A 27,427-nucleotide genomic window follows, 5' to 3' on the forward strand; every position below is an offset into this window, starting at 1 on the left:
AATTGCGACCAGGATGTCCGGTGCCATTCAACTTGTACCCATTCCTGACATAGGTCTTGGGATTTGTCTTGGAAGAGCATAAGATAGCTGGGATTGAGGGTCGCTTAATATTCCAACTCCACTGTTCCGTTAACACCCAAAGCCCTAGAATGATAGCAGAGGAAAACGGCTTGAAAAAATTTGCCCATTGCTGTGATTTGAAAAACGAGTGTCTTGTGAAAAGAGCACCTAAATATTATATAAAGTATAAAGAAATGGTTTCCATATTTCTTCTTGTTTGTTTTTCGAGGAACTATGTTAAGCAAGGCAATCGAAAAGGTTTCACTTATATTTGTTCTGTAATAGTGGCTTGAATATTCGCAAGGATTTATAGCATCTCTACTGTAATAATAAAGTACTCCGCAGCCGTATCAATGTTCTAATTGCATGCGAAGGAAGGAGACGGTTAGCTTCCAGATCAGAATGTTATTGCACATTAACCCACCGCATTCGAACCTTGTTAGGACAGGATTTTTCGCTCGCCTGCATGCAAAATTTTAGCTTTGACTGGTCGAGTCTATTAACCTCTGGTTTAGGTCTCTGTTGGCTTAATATCCGCTGCTCCAAATCAGATCACACGATAGAATCCGAGCTATATCCACCTTATGGTGGATTTCACTAGTCCTTATAAGGACTGGCTTAAAGGGGCGAAGCAAGAATGCTTTTCATATTCCCCGTTATCTGTAGAGGACAGTGTAGGGATAAGGTGTTATTGAGCTATTAATTAAAGCTCTGATCATGGCAGGAGGGTAACAGCAATAGCCGAGCCTCAGTTAGAACTTCATTGGCTACAGCATTGCCATCCATTACCCTCCAAGGGTATTGGATTGAAAATCAATCACCGACTATGTAAGTAAAGGTGAAATCTCAAAAATACGGACGATCTCTAGGCAACTCCATATTGGGCGAAAGACCGTCCTAATCTCAGCGTTGGTTCCACTCAGTGACGGGCTCCCCCACCACTGAGCAGAACCGCTCATATTCCGAGGAAAATAATTCACCGGCAAGTACCCCTCAGCGGGCCGTGCCGGAGAACACTTTCCCCGGAGACTCAAAGTGCTCCCTTAGGGCAAAACCTAAGAGAGCGAACTCATTAACCCCGGATAACAGCAACAGCCGAACCTCAGTTAAACTTCATTGGTTCAGCATTGCCATCCGTTACCCTATATGGGCATCTCATAATAAAATCAATCACCGACTATGTAAGTAAAGGTGAAATCTCAAAAATACGGACGATCTCTAGGCCACTCCACAGTGGGCGAAAGACCGTCCTAATCTCAGCGTTGGTTCCACTCAGTGACGGGCTCCCCGACCACTGAGCAGAACCGCTCAAATTCCGAGGAAAATAATTCACCGACAAAGCCCCTCAGCGGGCCGTGCCGGAGAACACTTCCCCGGAGACTCAAAGTGCTCCCTTAAGGAAAAAACCTTAAGAGAGCGAACTCAAATACTCATCGCCCAAGGGGATAACAGCAACAGCCGAACCTTAGTTAAACTTCATTGGTACAGCCCAGCATTGTTGCCATCCGTAAGTTACCCCCAAGGGCATTAATGAACCAATCGACCACATCTCACGGTCGATTGATTCCCGCCCATACCTGGATTTCTCAGAGTAAATTCAGTGCACTATTCATATATTTTTATACATAAATAAAAAAAAGGTGTATTAATTTATATTTAAATATTTAGAAAATAGAAAAGTTATTTAGATTTTCAATAAAATTAAAATACATATTATTTAAATTAAGGGGATATTAAATCCCCCGTTGTTTTAAAACCGAATAAGAAACTCAAAGATTGGAATCAGAGAGTTTCATGTCGAATATAGTAAACTATAAAGTATCGGCGATTACTAGCGTGAGCTAATGCAAGTAGTCCTAGTACGTAGTACAATCTCGGACAACAGTAATCGCCGATACTTTTATAGTTTACTATATTCGACATGAAACTCTCTGATTCCAATCTTTGAGTTTCTTATTCGGTTTTAAAACAATGTGGGATTTAATATCCCCTTAATTTAAATAATGTTTATATCGCCGAAATGAAGCCTATTAGCTCTTTACATTTAAGTTAAAATATATATTTTACATAACAAGAAATCATATTCTTATTTTAATTTTATCTGATGTTATAATTCTATATCTATGTATTGAATTGCATGGAGTGACGCAATATAGCAAAATGGATCACATGATTGGAGAGATCAGGTTCTGTCTGTAAAAAATGTTTTTCTCAAAGTAATGCTAAACTAATCGGTAATTAAGTCGTAAGAGTTGAAACTTTTTAGCACATAAGCGATTCTGCAAAGACTAATTGAACCAGACGAGAAATGAATTACTTACGGCTCTTTGAATATTGCCTTAAAATTAATAAACTTCCAACTCCAACTTCCGGTAACTGAAACGAAGTAATCTCATTTTGTTCGAAAGAAGGAATTGAAATTGAAAAAACATGCTCAGATGAAGAAGTTGAAACTTTCTACAGGAAGAAGATCCAAATCGAAGGCCTGTGCAGTGTCTACGAAAAAAAAAATCAATTGCTTTTCATTTTAACATCACGTTAAACTTAATTTAAGTTCTACCTATTTCTTGTCGAACTCGCCGACTTCGTGATTCCAAGTTTGTTGCGCCAAAGTAACCAATGTCTCATTCGGCTATTTCGCCAAGGAAGGTGACTACGAATCGATTGAACCCGGTTTACAAGGGGAGCTAAAGCTCGAAATGACACAATCTCGTAGGACATGTCGTACCATCCAGATATTTCATTCTCTCCACGGAAAATTTCTCTCGCATCGATCACGGCGATAGGGACCTGGTCGTGTCGCTAGTGATGTCTGCACTTCGACGAGGTCCTGACACACAAAAATCTTATATTTGATAAACTTTTCCAACCGTGGGGAGTGTGTTATTTTTACTCTTGTTTTATGTTTTTGTTCGTTTGATTTTTTTATATCAATATCTTCTTCAGTTTCGTTTTTCTTATTTGTCTTTAAAAAATTTGTCGGAAAATTGCCGCAATTTAAAGGAACTAAATTCTTTAAAATTATTATATATTTCCAAGAAGGAATTAATTGACAGAAATATCGATTGTATTTAGCAACTTTTCCAAATGGCGATTAGCTGAAACGGCATATTTTTATAACCGTTTTCTATGATGATATTCCAGGAGAATCAGCCTTTGTGGTGATTGTTTGATATAAGGCATAGCATTTATTTTTTATAATAACAATTTTTGTACATTTTATTAAAACAATAATTTTAATATAAGAATAAAATTATTTTCTCGCTTTAAATGTAATAAGTTTAATGTTTATTTTGAAATTTTAGATCTAAAAAAAAAACACCATTTAAAAAATAGCGTTACTGGATTATACATAGCTTAGAAATATTTAAGTTGCGAAAGGGGTAGGGTAATGGATGGCAATGTTGTAGCCAATGAAGTTCTAACAGGTTCGGCTATTGCTGTTACCTTCCTGCCATGATCAGAGCTTTAATAGCTCAATAACACCTTATCCCTACACTGGCCCTCTACAGATAACGGAGAAGATGAAAAGCATTCTTGCTTCGCCCCTTTAAGCAAGTCCTTATAAGGAAGTTGCGAAAGGATGGATTGAATCGACCGTGAGATGCGGTGATTAATACCCTTGGAAGGTAATGGATGGCAATGCTGTAGCCAATGAAGTTCTAACTGAGGCTCGGCTATTGCTGTTACCCTCCTGCCATGATCAGAGCTTTAATAGCTCAATAACATCTTATCCCTACACTGTCCTCTACAGATAACGGGGAAGATGAAAAGCATTCTTGCTTCGCCCCTTTAAGCCAGCCTTTATAAGGACTATAAGTTGCGAAAGACACATCACATCCATCCTTTGTGATCAAGCAGAAAAGTTCTTCACCAAGACAAGCAATCATCCAAACCCGCTGATCAAGCAAGCTTCAGACTACAATGAAGCAGAATTCTACAAATAAAAGACCCAAGTCAATCTTATGCTCAGCTTAACACAGCTGATCTCACTGCCCTTTCAGAGCGAGCTTAAAGCTCAAGAACTATCTACTCAAAGAACTTCCCACTGAGACAAAGAGGAATATGAAAAGCATTTATGCTTCACCCACCAAACCAGTAACGTTCTGCGTTAAGTTGTGAAATAATGGTTATCTTCTCCTCTACACTGAATTGCTTATGTCAGTTGATAACGTCAGTCCATTTCCCACCTTGAGTTTGTGTGGTTTTCTTAGTGTGGAAGACAATGGTTCTCACCTAATTTTGGGAAAGTTGGCTCTAATTCTAAAGCTGGATGAATTGCCTACAAATGGCTCGGTCAGATATATAAGTCGTGTTACCAAGTCACATCCTATGATGACAACCAAAGCCTTCAATCACAACTCGCATCTCAATCCACTTAAAGGGTTAAGAATTCCAAGAGTTAAATCTCAGAGGATGCAGCCAGTATCAAAGGGCGGGTATCCGCCAGTCGAGCCATAAGCCAAAAGATCAGTGGACGCACTCGAGACCCATTACATCCCTTAAGATAAGCTTTTTAAAATCTTAGATGAAGGTGCCTGCATCCCACCCTGAATGGTCACTGATAATCGTGGTGATTAGAAATTCCTTAGAAACTCCAGTCCACTCCCACAATCTTCAATTTACTCCTGAATGAATAAAAATAAATTCTTGTTATTATTCCTTCCCTCCTCTTTTACCTTGCTGTGGCGACGATTTTTGTACATTTAACCGCTACCGTATCGAAGATAAGCTGGTTAGCCCTATGCCTCCCTCCCGGTGTGTCTGTAGATGCGTGTGTTCACAGGCCGGTTTGCTTGTTTTTAGGGATGAAAAACCAAACCCGAGTTACCGAGAGAAAAACCTCCTCCTCCGTTTGAGACCGGTTAACTTACCTTTCATCGAAAGAGACCAGATAAACGTTCCTTACGCCACTGACGGGAATCAAACCCAGGTCTTTCCGAGCAAAGGGCTTCGTCTACACTGACTGAGCTACGGAGGCGCAAAATAAATTCTATGATACGGAAACCGTGATTCTTGAAGTCCCAATAGACAGACCTACGAAACTGAGGTTTCAATCCCATCAAAGGCAGTCGCTTGCATAAAGCGAATAAATTACTACTTGTGTAGATTGAAATTAAGCAACAACAGCGAGAAATTTTTGATCTCCAAATAATCTACAATTTAGTCAGCAAGCCGGAACCTTACGGTAAAAATCAACGACCAACTAAATGCCACCAACGTTTAGATTTGATCAAGTACGGCGATTCTACAAAGCAGAATTTCGTTTTATGAAATGAGGGGATGAACACCCAAATGCATTCTGCGAAACATTAAAATCAGAACCAGCCAACTGCGCAGAATGTGGTCAATCATTCTGCGCAGTTGGCTATTAAGTATATCCTTTGTAATTAGCATTCCAGCTAATTACAAAGGACATACTTAATTACAGTTGAACCTGCAAACAACCAAGATTATACAGAGCTCTGCCCAGAAGACGACCACCACCTGGGGATGCAGTGACGTGCAGGACGAAAACCACCTCAGAGCTCTAAGAAGCACACAAACCAGCATGTCTTACTCCCGGGTGGTAGAAACAGTACGAATTAGTTCTCAGCGCTCAGCTAAATCTAACAGTGTTGTTCAGTAGTATCCATTTCGGTAGAAATGGATACTACTGAATTCAGCAAGGATCGTCTATAGTACTTGATGGCTAATTGGGAAATGCATTAGTGAAGTCATCATGAAACACATTTCCTCCTGCTGATAAACTAAAACTTGAAAATTTCAATCTTGTAATTATGACCGGCTTCCAGAGGATGCGACAGCTCCATCTTTATCAGAAGCAATACAGCGCGGAACGAAATTGTAACTCCTGCAACTATCATCCTTTATCCGAATCCTCATAGCCACGTCGACAGTCTAAACGTCTACTCTGTGTTTAATCCTCCAAATGAACTATTACATTTCTTGATTCTTATTTCGAAGAAGTGTTAGGCACAAGCCAGGAAGTAATGGTTTCAGGAGACCTAATCCTAAGCACATTGAATGAAACAGTAGATTCAACAACAACGGAAAAATTCGCCGCGACCAAAATTTACCAATCATTGGCGTATACACTGCAGTGGAATTGGTTGCTTAAACTCCGTGGACATTACTGTGCTAAAGAATGTGTTCGAACCGCATCCCCATCATACTGCATAGATTACAGGGGTTGAAATGCGGAGATCATCTTGGTTCCGAGAACAGCATCAATCTAGATTATTAGCTTTACTCTTATCTTCAAATTGGCTCAGTTCCGATCACAAACTCAACAGAAAAAAAATCAGCAGCTCAGTGTCGAACCCAGAAAAATAGATATTAGTCGCTTTGATACGTCATCTCCATCGTACTACGTACACTTCCTGATCGTCTCGCAAGAATTAAGAGCAAGCCGCCTCTTAATTTCTGCGACAGTACTCCGATTCCATCTTCCTGAATATCAATAAAGATTTTTGACAGGGTTTGACACATTCCTCTGCCTTACATACTTTTCAAAACAAAATCCCGGCAGCTTTAATTCTGTTCATGAAATGATATCGCAACAGTCGCAAATTTAGATTAAAATTTACTTAACCATTAATACTAACAGAAGAATCACCAGCTTGGGAATACACGACAGATCAAATCATTCAGAAACTGCAAACAGTGCAGACAAAAACCCTGCGAACGACACTCAACACCTCGTGGTACCTCGAGACCAGTGAAATTCATTGGGAAACAGACCTCCACGATATAAGATCACTTATAAAGGCCTCTACTGAGAAGTTTTGCTCAGTAATCCACCAACTCACAATCGACGAAACATCTTGTTGATTGCCAAATCGATCTTGACAGATTGACTACATTATGTACCACTATATGCTTTCAGTTGGGCGGACCTGATGCCAACTGAAACCTCATCAGAAATAACAAAATAGATATAGGTATTTTTACATGCCTGAATGAGCATTTAAGTTTGCGAAATTTTGTTTGCTAATTAACCATAAGTTCACACTTCTTATTATATTAGAATAAATTAATAATTCCAGATTATTTATGTACATGTTGGCAGTCTGTTTCAAAATAAATGTATAGTACAGTACAACTTTCCCACACCTTAATTTTTTTCATATAACCTCTCATCATTATCATCTCAGGCTAACAAATTATGAATCATTTATAATTTAAACGATCTCAGACAGTGTCTCGGAGTAAGAAATTAAAGGTAACATAAAAAAGTAGCGTTAGTAAAATATGCACCAATATTCTTTATAAATAAAATATATTATTTATTAAAATATGCACCAATATTCTTTATAAATAAAATATCATTTATATTTATTTAGACTGTTATTTATAAATCCTAAAGCTTCGTTCCAGCTATTACATGGCAGAAATATATATAAAGAAATCAGCCAACTAGTGATGCCTATCTGAAGCTTTACAAATGAGATTTCTAATAGAAATTCTCCAAAGACTCTAACAGTAAGTCACAAGCACTTTTAAGAGATTCCTCTCTGCAAAAAGAATAGCGTTTGCAATCAGTAGACGAATACAAAAGATTTATACTCAACTACGAGTTTAGTTCTCAAAGTGAATTTTAAATAAAGTTTTGTTTATTGTGTCAAATTATTTAATGGCTTAAAGAGAGAGATTCTCTCTATTGCTTAGTTAAAAATTAAACATGGGCCGATGTTTAAGTGCAAAAGCACTCTTGTCTAATACGAAACTAAGCTTTAAGAATAAATGACGAAAGAAGCCATTGCTTTGCTTAATAGGTAAGCCTATTTAGGTTTTTCCAGAAATAAAAGTTAAAAAATAAAATAAGCAGACTTTTGTCTCTCCTGTCATTGGCAGGAATATTTTATTTTATTTTCTTCGTAGTACTAAGTCTGTTGTAAAAAAAATGCTGGTTGAATAAATAAAAAAGACAATAAATCAACTTCCACGTATTTTTATTACATTGTTTGTAAAGACTAGTTCAAACTATTTTCTGCTTAAGCGCAAAGTAATCAAAGCCAAGGATATTCTGCCCGAGCAGAGATGATAAAAGATGATTCTGAAGATAAATTTTATACACTTCAGTTGTATTTATATAATATCTCCTGATTGATAACTCAGACTAATAATAAATAATTTCCGAACCTAAAATTTAGTCATCAATTTACGTATGACTTATATTTCTTCATATAACATCTCATTATCAATATTTCAGGCGACAATTCGTATATATGAATTTATTGAGGTGAGGAACAACAATCGACCGTGATATGCGGTACCCTTAGAGGGTAATGGATGGCAATGCTGTAGCCAATGAAGTCCTAACTAAGGCTCGGCTATTGCTGTTACCCTCCTGCCATGATCAGAGCTTTTAATAGCTCAATAATACCTTATCCCTACACTGTCCTCTACAGATAACGGGGAAGATGAAAAGCATTCTTGCTTCGCCCCTTTAAGCCAGTCCTTATAAGGACTATAAGGATTCGTATATATGACATGACATATGACACTTGGATTTCAAAACGAGAATTAGAACAACTCAGAGTATTGGATAATTCATATTGGATAATCGTATAAATATTTATAATTTAGAGCATTAATTAATAGAAAAAAATTATTTTTTTACCTGCAAATGATCTTGAAATCCATCTGGATTTTTGTGCATTTGGCAGTATACACCACAATAATGCCGAGCCGAGCCTCAGTTAAACTTCATTGGCTACAGCATTGCCATATTTAAAGGTAAAGCCGTCTCTAAAAATTCGGACGATCCCTAGGCCACTCAATCCTATGCAATGACTTGCATATGTAAAATAATTACATATAATGAAATGATTTAGTTAGGTTGAAATCTTCGCATGGTATTTATATGTTATAGATATCAACTTTTCGTAGATGGGACTGTCGTAATAATAGTAATGAGTGCACTACATGAAATAAAAAGCTGGAAGTTTGCTACTTATTTGCTATTTATCATGACAGTTAACACGAAAGTGCTAATTACTGCTTCTCAAAATACTGCATTACATAATAGTTTAATTTGATTCGATGTTGGAATGGTACAAGTTGGTACAATTCAGTACAATGGTACAATTCAGGCTTATAAAGTAGTGAAAGGGAAGCTATTGCTGTTCTTTACTCAAATAAACAGTCACCTGATATGGTGTGTTATATATACGGTTTAATAAAAGGGATCTAATAGAGCTGTGTTTGTCTTGCAGAGCGGCCTTCATCAGATCATACATATTACACCCAACATCATATACATTGATTGATGCCCAGATATATTTGCAACATAAATTGGTCCACCGTTTGACGATGTCGTTTTCCATTAAATTGGATCTCTGTGTTATACGGATGTAAGGAGCAAACTACATTGCCATGGAGACTATCGACGCGTACGGTTCTTGCTCGTTTTTGCATGCTTTTCTCTTTTCGACACAAAATAACCTTTGCGTGAGAAGGAGCTATTAAATATCGTCAACTCCTCCATAACAAATGACATGGCCGGAAAAATTGCATCCCTAATGATCTAACGAGTTCGCTAGATAAAAATATCCTATTTTAGGAATAGAGAAACTGTTGGATAGTAGAACTTCACCTTTGTAGGGTTCAAATGTGGCTAGAAGTCTAAATAATAATAATAAAAAAATCAAATAGCACAGGAAGGAGGGAAACAAGCAACATTAATTCTAGCGTGTGGAATTTAGGCTTAGGTTTAACGGAAAGAAATGTGTTTGCCCATAGGGAGGCTGACTGTAAACTATTAAATCAGTTTTGTATAACAAATGATGTGCATAATTATTGGGTCTGACCGTGTTGTTTTCCAATCTGCTGATTTCTGTTTCTCGTGAGAAACAGACATCGTTATTATAGCGATGCTTCATAAATAAATGGATGATTTGAATAATTCCTGCAATTTGGTCATTTAAATTCAGTAATTTTCCTGATTCTAAAATACCTGTACAGCATGAATAATTTCTAATGTGCAATAAGGAGAGCTGGTGATTTGTTTGAAATGCAAGAGCGTTAAAACCACGTTAATGAAGCAAACTGCATGACCTTTTTCTCAGTAGAAATACACCGAGAGGTATCGTATGCACACTCAGTATCATAAAGAAACCCTTTATAAGTTAAGATACGCTTATATGTTATTGAAAATGTTTTTATTTAGGAAAATGATTTTCTTTAATTTGTTTCAACGTGATTATTGCATATTTAATATTGTTTTCGTTATAATGGCGCATCATATTAATGGAATTTGCCAAACTTCGGTTGATCCCTTGTTTAATTTTACACATCAGTGTTAATATTCACATGAGTCCTATTCTAGGCTGGTTTAGAGATAGGACATTTCACAATATGCCTGATAGCGTTATCTGATTGTACTCTTTTACTTTAGTTACATAATCTAGTTTCGAAAGCATATTCGGAACTTATATGAGTGTCATTGGATTTAATATGCTCATCGCCGTTACGGAAAAAGACTCCATTAAACTTTTAGTTGAGGAGTACACCCACTTCATTTCGGCTTTTGTAACAGAAACGCGATAGTTGTTCTTGTCCTGACTTCATTGTATCAAAAAAAAAAAGTTTTCTTAAAAAAGTTTGGGTTTTTACTTAGAATTATTCTTCTAAGATCCATGTTCGTCGCATAACTTTACGAGATGGAACAGAACTATTTCTAGAAGGAAATATGCAATAATAATCGATTAGTATGACAACGGATCTTACATTATTCAGTAGGAAAAGTCCTATTCCTACACTTGTTGTAAATCGTAATATGGAAGGAAGTCATTCTTGGAAGAAGATAACATGCTACTGATGGGATAGGCTGGTTTATATTGTTTGTCTCCATTTGAAGACTTGTAGGAAGCAATGCATGGCATAAAATGTTATTTAACAAAAGTGGGAGCCATATTTTTTGTGGGAACCAACCTAAAGGCGGGTCTGATTAGACTGTTGGTTCGAGTTATGTAAGTAGTTGGAAGTCTGAAGTATCTTACCCCATAAAATAAGATACTTCAGAACCCTTTCCGTACCATGACACAGACAACAGTTCATTCCATACTGGCAATACTCGCCAGAACTAAGTCTCTACACTGCGTGAATTGCTGAACTAATAGAAATGTTCCTGTATAATCCCCCCCCCCCAAAAAAAAAAAAAATTATATATAAGTTATAGTGTGTGTGGTTCGCTACTGAGTTTGAATCACTGGATATCTTTAACTCTAAAGAAACTTTGCTTGTTATGTAAGTATATCCAGCTTATTTGATGTTCTGCGATTCCCACAGCTGAAACGGAATCGGGGTTTCCAGCAGTGTGTAAGGAAAGCGATAATAGCGATGTGTAAATAGGAGTTAGTTGAAGACTGAAGTAAGCATGCTAGAGGGAAGAGACGAAAGACGACATAGCCGTTGACTGTACACCAATGACATTGTGGATCGATAGACGGTAAGCTGAGGAACGAAATACTAAACTTTATCTCTCTTTCAGAGGGATGCTCACTGCAAGAGCGATTCAGTAATAAATAGGAGATAGCTAGACAAACAAACAAACATTGGCATGTACTAAAAGAGAGCTTCGGATAAAACCTGTAGGTCATTTGGTGTTACCGAGTAAAGAAAGTTCTGTAAGTGCATTTTTTTTCCTGCTCGCGGATGTGGTGCTCCTCCCCTCGGGAATATTCACTTTCTAAACTGATTGCATCCTTGGATAACGCTGTTTCAAGTCTGTTACTACGATAAGTCATGCATGAAACAATTTTACTGTGCAGTCACTGAGTGGCTTTGGATTCTGAAATTCCACACAAAGTTAAATGCGTCGTTAGTAATTTGATATTCCCTTAATGCAGTTCACACTGTATTAAGAAAATGTTATTTTGCTATTTGAAATATAGGCACTAATTGACTTAATCTATTAGTTTATTATCGCCTAGTTCCTAATGAATTTATCTTCATAACGCGTTTAATGAGTCAAGTCCTTAACAAATTATTTGTTAAGATAATCATTGCTCTTTACCTGATTAAACCGATGAAATACGATCCTCGTTTGGGGGTAGAAATGCTCAATTTATGATGTAAATAAATTCAGGTTTGCTTACTAGGTAAAGACCGCGATGTAATGGGAGAAATTCTTGTTACAGAATAATTAGGTTGAATAAGTTTGCTCTTCTAAATACTGGAGATGAAATAATATGCTTTATGTTTATATGATTTAAAAAAACAGTATAACAGAAAAAAACCTTACATTCAATATTGGTACACATAAAAATCACAAGAAACAAATACCGCATGTTGGATTTGATAGTCACCAGACAAAGGAAACCAATTTTGGCGGGATTTATTCTGGAATTTTTGAGAAATATTTAAATATTATAATATTAAAATATTAAAACTAAAATGTAATCAAATTTTTATGAAAATATTTTAATATTAACTAGTATTTTATTATTAATAAATTAAATATATTACACACTATTTATAAAAGTAATTCAAGTTTAGTTATGTATACGTAACTAGCATTTCTAGCATAACACTCGGTGATTGATTAATTCAATCCAATACCCTTGGAAGGTAATGGATGGCAATGCTGTAGCCAATGAAGTTCTAACTGAGGCTCGGCTATTGCTGTTACCCTCCTGCCATGATCAGAGCTTTAATTGCTCAATAACGCCTTATCCCTACACTGACCTCTACAGATAACGGGGAAGATGAAAAGTATTCTTGCTTCGCCCCTTTAAGCCAGTCCTTATAAGGACTAGCAGAACACTAGAAAAAAAAAAAATTCTAGTGTTAACAAAGTTGGTGATTTAGATTTATAGCATGGGTTTCAACGACACATAAAAATAAAATATACGTTGAATATAAGTTGAAATATAAGTTGAAAGAAGTAACTCTTTATCTTTTCTTGATTATCGTATACATTTCCTTTCGGAAAACATTTTTAATTTTTCTGTTATTAGTAAGGCCACCATGCTCATTGCTGAATATGTAGGTGACAACTTACATAATCCAATTAGTCAGAAATTTGATAACATTAAAATCCTTCTCAGTCACATGAACTGTTTACGCTGATTGTTTACACTTGAATTAATCATCTTAAAAGTGATCTCTTCCAACATATTTAATAAGTATCAATCTTAAACAGATTTCTCATATAAATCAAAATACTATAATTGTTTTTAGGTTAGATATCTTTCGGTAAAAGAATGAAATATAATAGTAATTAATTATTCTCTCACTGAAATTAATTTATGATTTACACCTTACTTCCATCTAAAAGTGAATTTTTATATGATTCCAAAACTATTACATCGATTTTTGACCTTATCCAATATGTCTCGGATTGATGCTAGTGTTGCAACTAGAAAAATATAAGCTGTAAGTCTGTAAATAATATTTCATTAATTTTTGCGAACCGTGTCTTCTCTGTTAAATTAATTCTGTATGCTTCAAATAGTGAACTCAAGCTACAAATGCGCTCTCAAGAGAGAATATGAACTACGCATGATAAATTATCTACCTTATAATCAATAAGTAAACTTTCTTATTTAAAGAAATAGATGAAGTATTTTGGACTTTAAAAAATATATATCTGCTCAAAGAATTCAACTGTTAATTTTATGATAATGCATAATTGCTAATACGCCATTCAAAAAACAGTACCATATAACCTCACATTAATCGGAGACTATAATGATCTATATTTTAAATACTTAAAACCTACAGGTTTATAAACTGAATAGGATGGAACACAAATCATATACAACATTGTTAAGAAACAAAATATTTTACCACAAAAAAAAAAATCACAAAACATGTATTAAACTAACGCTATCTTTATGATTGCAACGTCTGATGTGAACTTTCATCGTGGCACCAGAACTGTCATCAAAAACAGGCGGTCACAGTTATCTCAATTAAAATTTAATGAATTGCAGAACATTAAAAGAAACAATGATTTAGGATTAATGTAGTGAAAGAAATAAAACACATTTTTAAGGATAATCCAGAAATACTTAACTTACGTTGCATAATACATCCCACAGAAATAAAAAATATGTATATTGAAAATCCATATAAAATTCTTTTTCTTATTTATTTTGTATTTTGTAGCGATGCATAACTTCCATGCCCATCCAGGGCGAGCATACTGCTCATAAAACTTTACTCTCACTGTAGCTGTAACAGATATATATAAGCGAGGAATACGAAAAGCTTGTTGCTTCACCCCTAAAGTCATTAATGTCATTTGTTTTGTTTTTATCTAGTAGTTAAAAAATTGCTTTAATTTAATATATTTACTGAAGTTCATTTCTTCCCTTCAACTTTTCAATATGCTGTTATTGTGCAAAGTAACGTTTTTTCCCTTTCATGAATTGCTGTGCTTCATGATTATCGAAGACTTGTTATTGGATTAAGTGGATTCGTTTTGGCTTCATTGCTGAGATATATGTTGAGTACTTAATTCTCCTTAAGGTGTTCAATGACTCGCATGAATTCTGGTTGCCTCTCTGAATGAGGCAAATAACTCCGTCTATATGCTGTGACGAAAAAAAAAATCATACAGGTCGCTTATTGCCTTAAACTAGACGAAAAGAGAATGACACCAATACAGTGCTGTTTCAGTGTACCTTATGAGGAAACATTTTCTTATAGAAATTTTAAAATTTTCACGTTTGTTTCTTAATTTTAGAAAAAAAATTAAAAGTATAAGAAAAAATGAAGTAATATTAAATAAAATGGATTTCATCTGAAGAAATGGAAAATTTCATTGTAACTTGCAAAATTTCCAAGATTTTATCAGATTTTAAACTTCTTGATTTATCATGTAGCTGGGGGGGGGGATATATTAATGAGAAACTTACTGGACTGGAAATCATTAATGATTATTTCTTTGTATTTATATACCGCTGAAATGTGCAAACAATTGTTATTAATAGTTCCATGCACGATTCATTCAGTGGGAATTGTATTTTTGATATAACTACGTTAATATAATCCATGTTACTTGTTGAGCGGAAGAAATATTACTTTGAACTTGAATAAGCGAGAACTAATTTATAGTTTAATGTTTTATTTTTCTCACAAAATATCCTAACGAGGAGAAAATGACGATGTATACGAACAAAATATTGCTAGAAAAAGTACTGGAATAGCTGATTCCGTATTTCAATTAAATAAAAGTGTAAAAACGTTTTTAAAAAAACGATGTTTATATACACAATCACGTAATCTAATATTAGAATACAAGATATATTGGAAATATAATTAGTAATTAGTACAAAAAAAGATACTATTTACTTAAATATGAAAACACCTATAAAAATAGAGTAAATAAGTATCTAATAATTACGTCGCTGTAAAAAGTAAAAACTAAATGAGGGACGTGGTGTGGTAATGGATGGCAATGATGTAGCTAATGAAGTTCTAACTGAGGTTCGGCTATTGCTGTTACCCTCCTACTATGATCAGAGCTTTAATAGCTCAATGACACCTTATCCCTACACTGTCCTCTACAGATAACGGGGAAGATGAAAAGCATTCTTGCTTCGCCCCTTTTAGCCAGTCCTTATAAGGATAAATATTAGAGAGTGAAAAAACACCCCTTTTTAGGACTTCCAGGGTAACAAATGGCAATGCTGTAGCCAATGAAGTTTTAACTGAAGCTCGGTTATTGCCGTTATCCAGCCATGACTACAGCTTTTAGCTCAATAACACCCCATCCGAACAGAGAACAGATTTTCTTCATTCAGATGACGGGATAAAGAGTCAAGGACTCAGTCCATCGCCCAGTTCTTTTAAGAACTTGAAGCATACATGTACATGAATTTTCTAAATCTCTTCGAAATAACATTTCGAAAGTTATTTCCCCAAACTCCAACGATCCGCTAATGAATGTTTTCAACGGGAACTTTCCATCCTGAACCAACCTCTTCTTATGTACAACTTCGTATTGCTTAATTGTAAGCACTTAGAAGTTTATTAATATAATTGCCTTTACATCCCGAGTGAATAATCGTCTTATAAATTAATCCCTTGGGATCTGACAGATTAAACTTCACATAATACAGTGAGAGAGTTTTGAGTACCATAATTCTTAAGGGAAACAGCGATAGAGTTTTAAGTCAACAGTATATTTCTGGAAGAATGCACTTCCAGACGTAACCAGATGATATATTGAACTTGATATATGACAGATATCTTTAGAATTCAGTGGAATATGTCAGAATGACGTTTTAAAATATATTTAATGTTAATTTTTTTCTGAATTTACGTGAAATGTGGAGTTAGGTTTAACTAGGTAATCTACTCGTGTGTCTGTTATTATATTTTATATAGTCAACCGCATTAAATAAATATAAGAATAGTTATATATTTGGAGAATCGTTCATTTAAAACAAAGTGACGCCCACATCTATATTGACGTCCTTCGATTTGCTGTAGTAATCAGTCAACTCTCAAAGATGCGAGTATGACAAGTTGTTTGTTTATTTAATTGTAAGAAATGTGTGGTCAGTAGCCAGTTTTTTTTTTTTTTTTTTTTTTTTTGTTTCCTAGATGGAATCATCTTAACAACCGGATCAGTACGATAAATTATCTTGAAGACTTTTAGTTCAGTTTTGTTCATTAATCTCGATGAACCACTTTGGCATCTAAAACTGCAGGTAATATTTACATAAGATAATGTAGTTTCGTATCAATCATAAAGTGCGATGCCATAACAGCAAACTACAGCATTACGGTTTATGACCCACAATTACAACAAATACATGAGCTAGCTAACTGCATATAACGAACCTGACACAAAGAAATAAAACTCTCAATTTACGAAATGCATACAACAACGAGGCCAGCAACGACACAACAGTAAATAAACAGGAAGAATTTTCGTAGCGCGACCACTTCAAATATTAACCCTGTTGGATGTCTGCATGTAAAAATGGCCCCCACATATCCTACTAAACGATTCAGCTGAATAGGGCCGCACATTGCAACCGTTAACTTCCGTAGCTATAATGGCTCTACTTCGTTTTTATTTTCTCGGTGTTATTGTTTCGGCCGGGAAACCATACGGCACATTTGGATTGCCCTTACATGGCCGAGGTGGAACAATAAACCTCGCGCCATTTAAAAACACCACCACCAACTTAGATGAACATATGACCAGAGGCATTAAGAAGCATACAACGATGTAATAAAGATGTGACGGGGGATGTCTTCTGGTTTCGAAATCAGAAAGTACGTTCAGTGCTTTGCTGTTTTAATGTGATGGAGGGGACCGAGTAAGCGTAGTGGTAGGCAGTAGGGCGGGAGTGGACTCTGTGCCAAGAGACGACCGCGAAGAAAAGAGGAAGAAACCAAAGAGATAGAGAAAAACACATAAAAGTCTATAATAGTTCACATTTGAGCAGTTACATGCACACTTTCTGCACGCGAATTTTACGGTCCATAGCCAGAGATTTCTTCAGCCCACCTATATTTACTGATAAGAGTCCTTATTAGGTCGACATACGAAGAGAAAACCATAAAATAAGCATTGCCTTTAAGACCATTAGCTGGTTTGCGCTGTGTAGAGAAAAAAATTTTATTTTATTAATGCACGTTCCAACTTAATTTAGATGACCAGATGTAATCTACAATTGTAGATATTTAGAAGCGATTTCTTATATTTTACAATTGGTGTTCTTTTATAACGTAAGTTATTTTAAACATTATTTATTTAAAATGCGTTTTATTTTAAAACACAACATTTGTTTAATAATTTATTTAATATTTATTACTTTTTAAAACAATAGATTTTTGCTCTGCACATATCTACTAATCAAACTTAGCCTACTATGTAACTTCATATGAAGACAGATTAATGAATATACTCGCGTTTCTTAACACTATGACAGCTTGCTCTAACAAGTAAATTGATAAACGTTATAAATTAAAGCTGTATATTTGGGTTAGCAATTAGATATCTGCATTTCATTTATTTTTTTATTACGACATACTCCTTTGCTTTGCATGGGAAAGACGAACTCCATGCTGATTCTTAAGCTAACCTTCACTAATCTGTTCTACTATTGAACTAGTCACGAGGAAGTCGTTGCTTTATTGACGGCATTCAACAAAGACGAATTGCATGATGGGTTATTTAGTGTTCGTGAGATGGATGATGCAAGGATATAGCGGAATAAATCAACAAAGCAGTGTAGATGCTGGAATTAAAAATAAAAAAAAATATTTATTAGAAAAATAGATGGAAAAATAATTAGAATTAAAATTTCTGAAATAATAAATAAAAATCTAAAAATGGTATTATAAATATGCAATTATTTAAATATACCTAAATTAGCATTACATAAAGCGATTATTAAATTTTATTCAAAATAGAATCGACCTTGAGGATTAAATGAGGGGCTGAGGAAACATCCAGTCTTTTTTAGGGCTTCCAGGGTAGCGGAGAGCAATGCTGTAGCCAATGAAGCTTTAACTGAGGCTCGGCTATTGCCGTTACCCAGCCATGACTAGAGCTTTAGCTCAATACCACCCCATCCACACAGATGTTCTTCATACAGATGACGGGATAAAGAGTCAAGGACTCAGTCCATCGCCCAGTTCTTATTAGAACTATTAGAATCGACCTTGAGATGCGGTAATTAATACCCTTGGATGGTAATGGATGCAAATACTGTAGCCAATGAAGTTCTAACTGAGGCTCGGCCATTACTGTTACCTTCCTGCTACGATCAGAGCTTTCAATAGCTCAATAACACATTATCCCTACACTGTTCCCCACAGAAAACTGGGAAGATGAAAAGCATTCTTGCTTCGCCCTTTAAGTCAGTCCTTATAAGGATTTAAGTAATAAATATATATATTTTTTATTATACTAAAATGAAAAAATACATATACTCGGCAACTATAGAGACACATACCGTCCACCGAATTAGAAACTTTTATTTAATACGGTGTTAGACTTTTAATACCGAACCTCTTCAATTCCCTGCGCATTGTTTGGCGAGATATGAGGGAACAGCCTTCGTTAAATGCTCAGGTCAGTTACTGCCCAGAAACTTCTGCTTTTCGGAACAAGCCGTCTCAGACGATGGCGATCTCGTTCCTGATAGTCACTCTTAGGACCACTGTCACAACTCTGAAAAGCAGTGTGGGTTAATTTTCCACTGATTAAACACTGATATGGAGATAAATAAATTTTATTTTATTTTTTTTTTGATAAATTTGAGAAACTGGTCAGTTCTGCTGCTGTTTTCAAAATCGTGGCTCCAGCCAGATGAGCATACACAATAAGCCCTTATCGAACTTCGAAAGAGCCTTTGTTTCCCCGTTGTGATCAACCCTATTGACGATTAGTGACCGGCGGGCATTCTTAAATAGTTGCCTAGCGCACGTGACCAAGTAAAAGGCGTTTACGTATATCTGCATAAAAGTTAATTCAGTGGACGGTATGTGTATTTAGTAGAAGATGAACGTGGATTTATAAATGGTTGCACGTGATTCAGAGAGAAATTCACTTACATGCTATTATATGTTATGCAGAACCTTTGAGTTAGTAAAAAATGAAAAACGTTTTAAATTATTAGTTAAATTGAACTTCGCAATTAATAAAAACATTAATGATCTAACTACTGGATAGAAATAAACGAGTAGCGCGGTAGGGATATATACTGTCATTTGTCATCATATAAATGAAGTAAAAAAAGATATCAAATATATTATTTTATGCGAATGATGAAATATTAAATCTATAATAAAATTTAAATCTATTTAAAATTTTTTCGGTTTTGACTGTTCTCTTAGTTCGCTATTGATACAGTGTAGACCACGATTGCTACAAAGATTATGCGAATATCATTTATAAAACAAAAATTATTTAATTTAAAGAACAGGAAGCAATAAGTAACGACATCATTTTAAATAATAAACTAATGGAAGTTAATTTTTACATTATTATGTAAATTACATTGAAACAAGAGATTAAAACGTAGAATTAATACATTCGCTAAAACCATTGTCATGATTAGTGATATTTTTATGTCATAGAAGAGTTACATAAACAACCAATAATACAATTGGTTAAATTGTATTATTGGTTGTTTATGGAAAATGGCAGGAACAAGAGGAGAGAATGCTTGTCACAAATGCTTGGGAAGAAATCTTAAAAAGACAATATCGAACTTGTCATGAAACACATAAAGTCATATTGCCTTACACGTTTCCCACTCCCGTTTTTTTTTTTATTTAATTTAATTTATTTTATTTTTAGATGAATTGACGCCTTTCATAGGACCTCATTTTCAAATCCCATCCGGAGTATTTTCACGATAAATATTTAATGCTAGTTAGTGAACACATCCGATATTAACTGCATTATTGATGACAGAAAAGGAAACTGTGCAGAGGTCATTCAACTATGAAATAGTTTTAAACACTTCATTGTTACATGCTCGGTTATATAGCAACCAGCGTGTTAACAATAGAAAAGTTGGCATCTCAGTAAACAGAGCAATTAACTATAGTGTTAAAGATGATCGCAACATATTCAAATTGCTTTTAAGTTCTTTAGCGCGAAAGTCCATTAAACTATACGTTTATTTACTTACAAAAAAAGGGTAAATTTCTTCCTTCTTTCTGTTGGTCCAGTAATGTGCTATTCTCATGCAAAAGGGCGGGGTGGCTTTCCTTGGTGGCGGTAAATGATAATGTTGGTCTATTCAATGTACCAAAGTAAGCGAGCTGCCGATATTGTATTCACTATACAAAGGCTGTTATCGCTGGAGCAAGTCAATGCCGGCTACAGAACAGTCCGAAGCCATGCGAACTCCTTCATATAGGAAGCCTGATTAAAAATCAATGGTTTCTTTTGAATTATTCACTCCCGGAATTTTTATATCTTTCAACAAAAGGTTCACGTAAAGTGGGTTAGCCTCGGCGTTCAAATATGGAAAACAGCCAGGACCAAGAACATTGCCTTAGGCTCTTTGATGAAGATGTTACCTTTTTTTTGCTTCTGCGAATATGAAACCAATGCTTCAGTTCTTATTTACTTCGTTATTTCTCGAAAATTGTATAAGAAATCGTCATGCATATCATGGATTTCTTAACAAAGTTATCATAGTAAATCGATGGTGGTTGACGTCACTTCCGGAATTTTTTTACATTTTAAACGTTTCAATTCGGTGAACTATATCCTGTTACTTTTAGTGAATTTATTTTACTACTAGCTATATTATTGGCCAGAACATGTTCAACATACTAGCCGCGTGCTATAAGGATATTTCAGCATTTATAGTGTGGCCACAGCGAGTTTGTTCATCAGAAAGAAACAACAATTTTGTCATAGAATTGAAGATACAAGACATGCTGTGAGTTCTCATTTTCGTGGAGATTTATAGTGGCCTTCTATCTCTAAAATTCATTTATTTCTTATGTTGTATACATATGACTATTGTCGCAAAGAAGACAGTGATTAATGAAGCTAAAGCAGAACTGTCACTGTGCGAAGAATTCCTATAATAAAAATCAGAGGCGAAGCCTTTTCCAGGCGACAATCGGTGGTCTGATTTCTTTCCTTATTTTTTCGAGCACAGTGTGGTACTGTAACGTTTCTTTTGTAGCTACTATCTACACCAATAGATTTTCTTGTTGAATTCCAATGGCGTTCACTCCAAAACAAAACAGAAGCAAGAATTGTTGTTTAACATATCACTATCACATGCAGATATGTTAACGAACTCCATCTAGATTATTTAATATATTTTAATTACTATTCATTATAAGGTGTATTAATTAAACTATAATTCAATCTTATTTCGAAACAAATAAATTTTTTATGAAGCATTATATAAATTGTTTTTAAGAATAAAGGAGGATACTGCAGTGCCTTAATTTTCATTATATTGCATTGATTTTTCAATATTCAACTACTTGTCAAAATAGACATTAGTTGTAAATTTGACTAAAAAATGACATGAATGCTAAATTTCCTTTTCGATATAATTTATTTATATTAATTTATTTAATTATAATAGCAATTATTTTGTCATTATTTATATAAGTTAGTATGTTTCAATACCACATGAATCTAAGTTCCTGACGATTTTACTGTTTTTTTTTTAATTATTTTTTTTGTCCTATTTAAATAAATTGCCGAACTCTTTGAATGCACCTAAAACCTCACTGGAAATGTTCATTGCGGATTATCTAACTATAAATTATGGTCGTTATCCAAGTAAATGGCCAATAGGGGTTCCAAAACACGGATGCAATGTTGCTTCCAAACATTAAGATCAAAATAACGATTGGAATTGACAATAATGGAAGAAGCAAACTAGTTGTACGCTAAGCTAAGTTGTATGTTTCCCTTAACAAATATCTTTCGCGTGTTCTGTCACACATAAAAAAGAAACCAACAATAGAAATAAACAATTCTTTTAAGCATTGTTGCTAAATCCAGGTTATTTGGAAAATAAGTAACGTGTGGGCAGGCAGGAAAAATCCCAGGATATTACCACGTTCGATGGTTTTAAAGTGTCAGCGAATGTGTTCCTATCTCTCCTAATATTGGTGTTTCTCATAATTACAATACGAGCACGTGCAAGTACAGTTTTCGCAGTAATTTGTCAAGACAGCCGAGTATCGCATTACCATTTGAATTCTGTACAGCAGTCCATACACTATCATTTTCATATCCCAAATGGCAGGATGTAAAATATAGATTTCCTTTTTTTATCTCTCGTTTCTTGCAGATTCCCTAATCAGATTCTCATTCCTTCTTGAATGGAACTCATTATTTCTTCATGCGGCTTCCTTCGAAACTCTCGGCTAACGATTCGACCAGTTGGGTTGGCGCTCCCGCTTCCCTTCCATTCCAACGACGGCTTCATTACTTTTGACAGCGAGTTGAAGTAATCCTCACTGAATGGTACATCAGAGAGATCTGAAAATGCGATTTTTGTGCCAAACATTCTCGTTGCTTAATAGTTGAAAATGCAAGCAGACGTTATCCCAGTCATCGGAAAATCATTAGTGATAGGTATCGCATAGTGAGGATTAATAGCTTTGCATCAAATGGAATGACAATCAGGAACACGGGGGTGGGGTGGGGAACGACTTTTGTTTCTTTCATAAAGAGTTTTAAAAAATCTGTAAGACGGGAGTATGTCATTGTGCGAAAAACTCCTCTCCGATTCATCGCAAAATTAAAAGGACACAAATGTCCATCATCCCAAGTATGGCTTCCAAGAAACACGTAATTTTTATCAAAATGTATACACGTTAAAGATCTACACGTGTGTACACAAAAAAGTGTACATATTATGTTAACTCAATGTACTGAAAATACAACTTTTGTAACTAAATTTTCAGAGAAATTATTATAAATCTCTCAACTTACACTATACAACAATAATATATAAAAAAAAATTAAAATAAAATATTTGAAAAAAAAAATATTTTGAGGGGGAATTTTTGAAAATAATAAAGATATTTTAAGGCACCTTTTTATTACTATAAATATTTGTATATAATTTATGTAATCGAAAAATATTTTTGTTGTGGTGAACAAAGCGAGTGGAAACCCATCCTGGGAGGGTAATGGATGTCAATGCTGTAGCCAAAGAAGTTCTAACTGAGGCTCGGCTATTGCTATTACCCTCCTGCCATGATCAGAGCTTTATTTATATATAGCTCAATAAAACCTACGAAAATTTTCGTAACAAATCAGAAATATTTTTCTGGTATCTGGTATAACATTCGGTATAATATAATATAATATATTTTCGTATCTGACCTACAACTGAAAATTTATTGCCTATTTTTATTCTTCAAACACTACATGCAATATTATATAACTTTCGTTTTAATTAATAAAGTAGTTATTTTAAAAAAATGGAAAAACACATATGCAACTGGGCTTCATAATTAAATGCATAAACTGCAACAACATTGGAAGAGTGATATATAATAATAAACCAAGCAACATTACTGCTAAATCAAAGCTACTGCTGAATTTGTAAACTTTTAAAATTTATTTTTTTTTTTTTCAAAAAAGAATTTTGCTAGGAAAGCATTTTCAAAATCGCTGATGAATCCTGCTAAGAGATTTTAAAAATTACGATGTATGACTCTTCTTTAATATCACTTTTATTTGAAGCTTTTCATGTAATGGGTAAAATTTATCCCCAACTACGTGAGGTGGTTTAATTATTGTAGCAAATCAGATATTGAATATAATGGCAAATTATATGTTAATTATTATTTATTTAAAGTATAGCAATTATTTTCATATATATGAATTATAAAACATATTTTAGAACTACACCTCTTTATTATTTTGGTCATAAATGGTCATTAGGACTGGTCCATGCCGATTTTCTGTTCTGACAATTGCACTGTCTTTAGAAACATAAAGCTTGTTCAGTAATTATGCGTTTTTATACGTCTATAAACCTCCAGTACTGTAATCGTTCCATAGTTTGATTGGAGATTCAGGTAGACATTTATTTTCTCTGTTTTTTCTTAGGATGAATCAGCAGAAATAATTAGGGCAATTGATTCCTAGATATGCTTTCTAAAAATAAATGACATGGGGAAATAATCCTTCATCCTAACTACCCTTAAGCTAGTTTGTGCTTCTTTATCTTAAGCGCATATGTTAGGAATGGAGGGAGAGAACGAACTGCTAACAAGCGTAAGAGAGAAGTGATTTATATTTCTCTTCTTTCGTAACATCATTTGGAAATATAAATTGCTGCTCCTGGAGTAGTCTTAAATCTGCGTGTTTGTCCGATCGTGAGTTGCATATAAAATGATCTCATTGAAATTAAGTTACGTAACTGGTTGTACAGCTTTTGAATAGCTTAGAACTTGCAATTCATTTGTCATGAAACACATGGTTTCCGTATGTGGTTGGTTATTAATGCATGAATTTCTCGCTACCACTCACTGAATTACAATTAATTTACGTTTGAAATTCTATAGAACTGGAGAATTCCTAAGTTATTTTCCTTAATGTATTTTGGAGATTTCGTATGAAACACGATTGTGATGTTTGCATTCTGTATTCAGGCTTGGCAAGTAGCTTCTAATTAATAACAGATATTTTCGGAATTTAATAATCAGTTTTCGGCGAAGGCTCTCATCTGCAATTAAACACGTCACAATCGTAAATATTAACTTATTTCTAAATATTAAATTCCAGATGCTATGCTTATTATTCATTAAGCTCTTTTTGCAAATGTTGGCTTGTTGCAAACGCTGTCTTCCATTTAATACAAAACTCATTTTATTTGAATCATTTTTGTCGGGGTGTGTGCGCGACAGGCTCACACCGGAAATTTTTCTCATGCAACAAATTAAAAATGTGCTGATTCACAAATATTTAAATAACAATGATGTCTAATTACTTTTGTTTGTGACATCTGTTACCCAGGTCTATTCCCTCTCCCTTACACTCTTAGATTGAGACGGTGAAATAATTGTACGATCCTCCGCCACCTCGTGATACTGGATTTGCACTGCTTATTAATTGTGTTAATGATCTGTATCGAAAAGAAATAAACTTCTTTTCAACACCCTTTGTACATGTATATATAGTGGATTATATCAAAGCTTCATTTTGTTACGCCAATAATTTTGCATGCAATTTTTTATTTAATTTTTTTTTTCATTTGAATATATTTTTTTAAAAAATGTAGTAATTATTAAAGGAATTAAATTATTGTAATAGTATTGAGAGTCAACACAAATAGTTGTGCAGGTCTCTGATCAACCACTTTATTTCTAACCCAACATCTATTTCCATAGAAATTCATTCGCCTGATCTTAACCCTACTTATTCTATTTCCATATTTAATCGACCATTTTCACTAAACTTATGATGAAGGCATCATGAGAAGTTACATGATGCCTTCCTTGTTCAGGACTCTTTACATAGTTTGTCTTTTTGTTGCTGATTTACATACCAGATTTGGTACAAGAGTACAAAGTAATTACATAAATTAAAGACTAGATATAGTAGTTTCGATTTTGATATTAGATTTTATGCCACATCCTTTGATAACGTGATTGATATAGATGATGAATGAGAGTGGGAATGCCTATATTTACATCCAACCATCTTCCTTCAGCTGTAACTGTTGACGTATCTTATGAATAGGCTATACTTATTCTATAAAATGCCCCATTTACTTATAATTGTAAGATTTTCACGGATTTCATTTAGGACCTTACATTTCCTTTACAGATATACATAAATTAAATACAAATGTTTCTGTTAATTTTTTTCGCCTTTTAAGGATGTTTATATTACTCTTACCTGGAACATAAATATGGAGAGACCTGTGTAATTTTTACACTCGGTTTTACTTTACTTTTCGTAGATGGGTGTATCGAGAGCTCGTCTTTAGTTATGTGGGATTCGACCTTTTGATCAGGCCATCTGAAATAAGTAATGTAACCTTCCCCTTTAAAATGTTTGTCTCTAAATTTGAGAAGTTTTGGTGCAATATCATTTACCCTTCGCTGCATTTCAGATTTCTGACAAATTTAATCTCTTCCCAATATGGAAATATACTCACTGTTTTAATAATGGGTGAAAATAATTATTTCAGATAATCATAATATCCTTATCTTAATTTTTATGGCATTTTTCCATCTCTGATTCCTTTTAAAGTATTTGTCCCTTAAACTATTTACACCATTGTAATATTTATTATTCTTCCCAACATATTCTTACTATTATTCTTCCGTGACTTTTGTTTAGCTACTTTTACACGTAACTTAGCTTTATTGGATTTTCCTCTGTATTCTCTATCATATGCTGATTATATTATTGACCCTCAACAATCACATAATTGAAATTCCTTTTCTTTATTTCTTGTGTTTTCTCTTCATGTGAATTTGCGCACATGTTAGCTTGGTATTAGAGATGACTACTGCATGTCCTTAATACAAATCCAGCAGGTACTTACTATTATTATTAGCTTTGCTATTAGTCCTTTATTTTATTTATTACCCCCATTATTATTAGCCATTCTCTCCAAAATTTCCCAACACATTCTATAAGTCTAGTATTCATTCCTACTTTGCTGTTTAAGGACTAGCATTTCCTTACGTTAGCTGCCATCTCAAACGACTAGAGAAATTCCTCCACCTCTTCCTCAATAGAACCTTCAGAATGTGGGATCATAGCAGTCTCATTGGCCAATTCTCTTTTGATGTTAGCTCATATCACTCTACTCGAAATCGATTGTCATTCATCTGGATTATCTTTGTGTCTCCTGTTGATTACAATCTCCCCTTCTTCCTTTCCTTGATCGCTATTGCCCGATTATAACATATTTTAGTTATT

This window comes from Typopeltis vanoorti, chromosome 14, assembly GCF_054136105.1.
Source record: "Typopeltis vanoorti isolate ZY-2024b chromosome 14, IOZ_Tvanoo_1.0, whole genome shotgun sequence".
In the NCBI taxonomy this organism is placed as follows: Eukaryota; Metazoa; Arthropoda; class Arachnida; order Uropygi; family Thelyphonidae; genus Typopeltis; species Typopeltis vanoorti.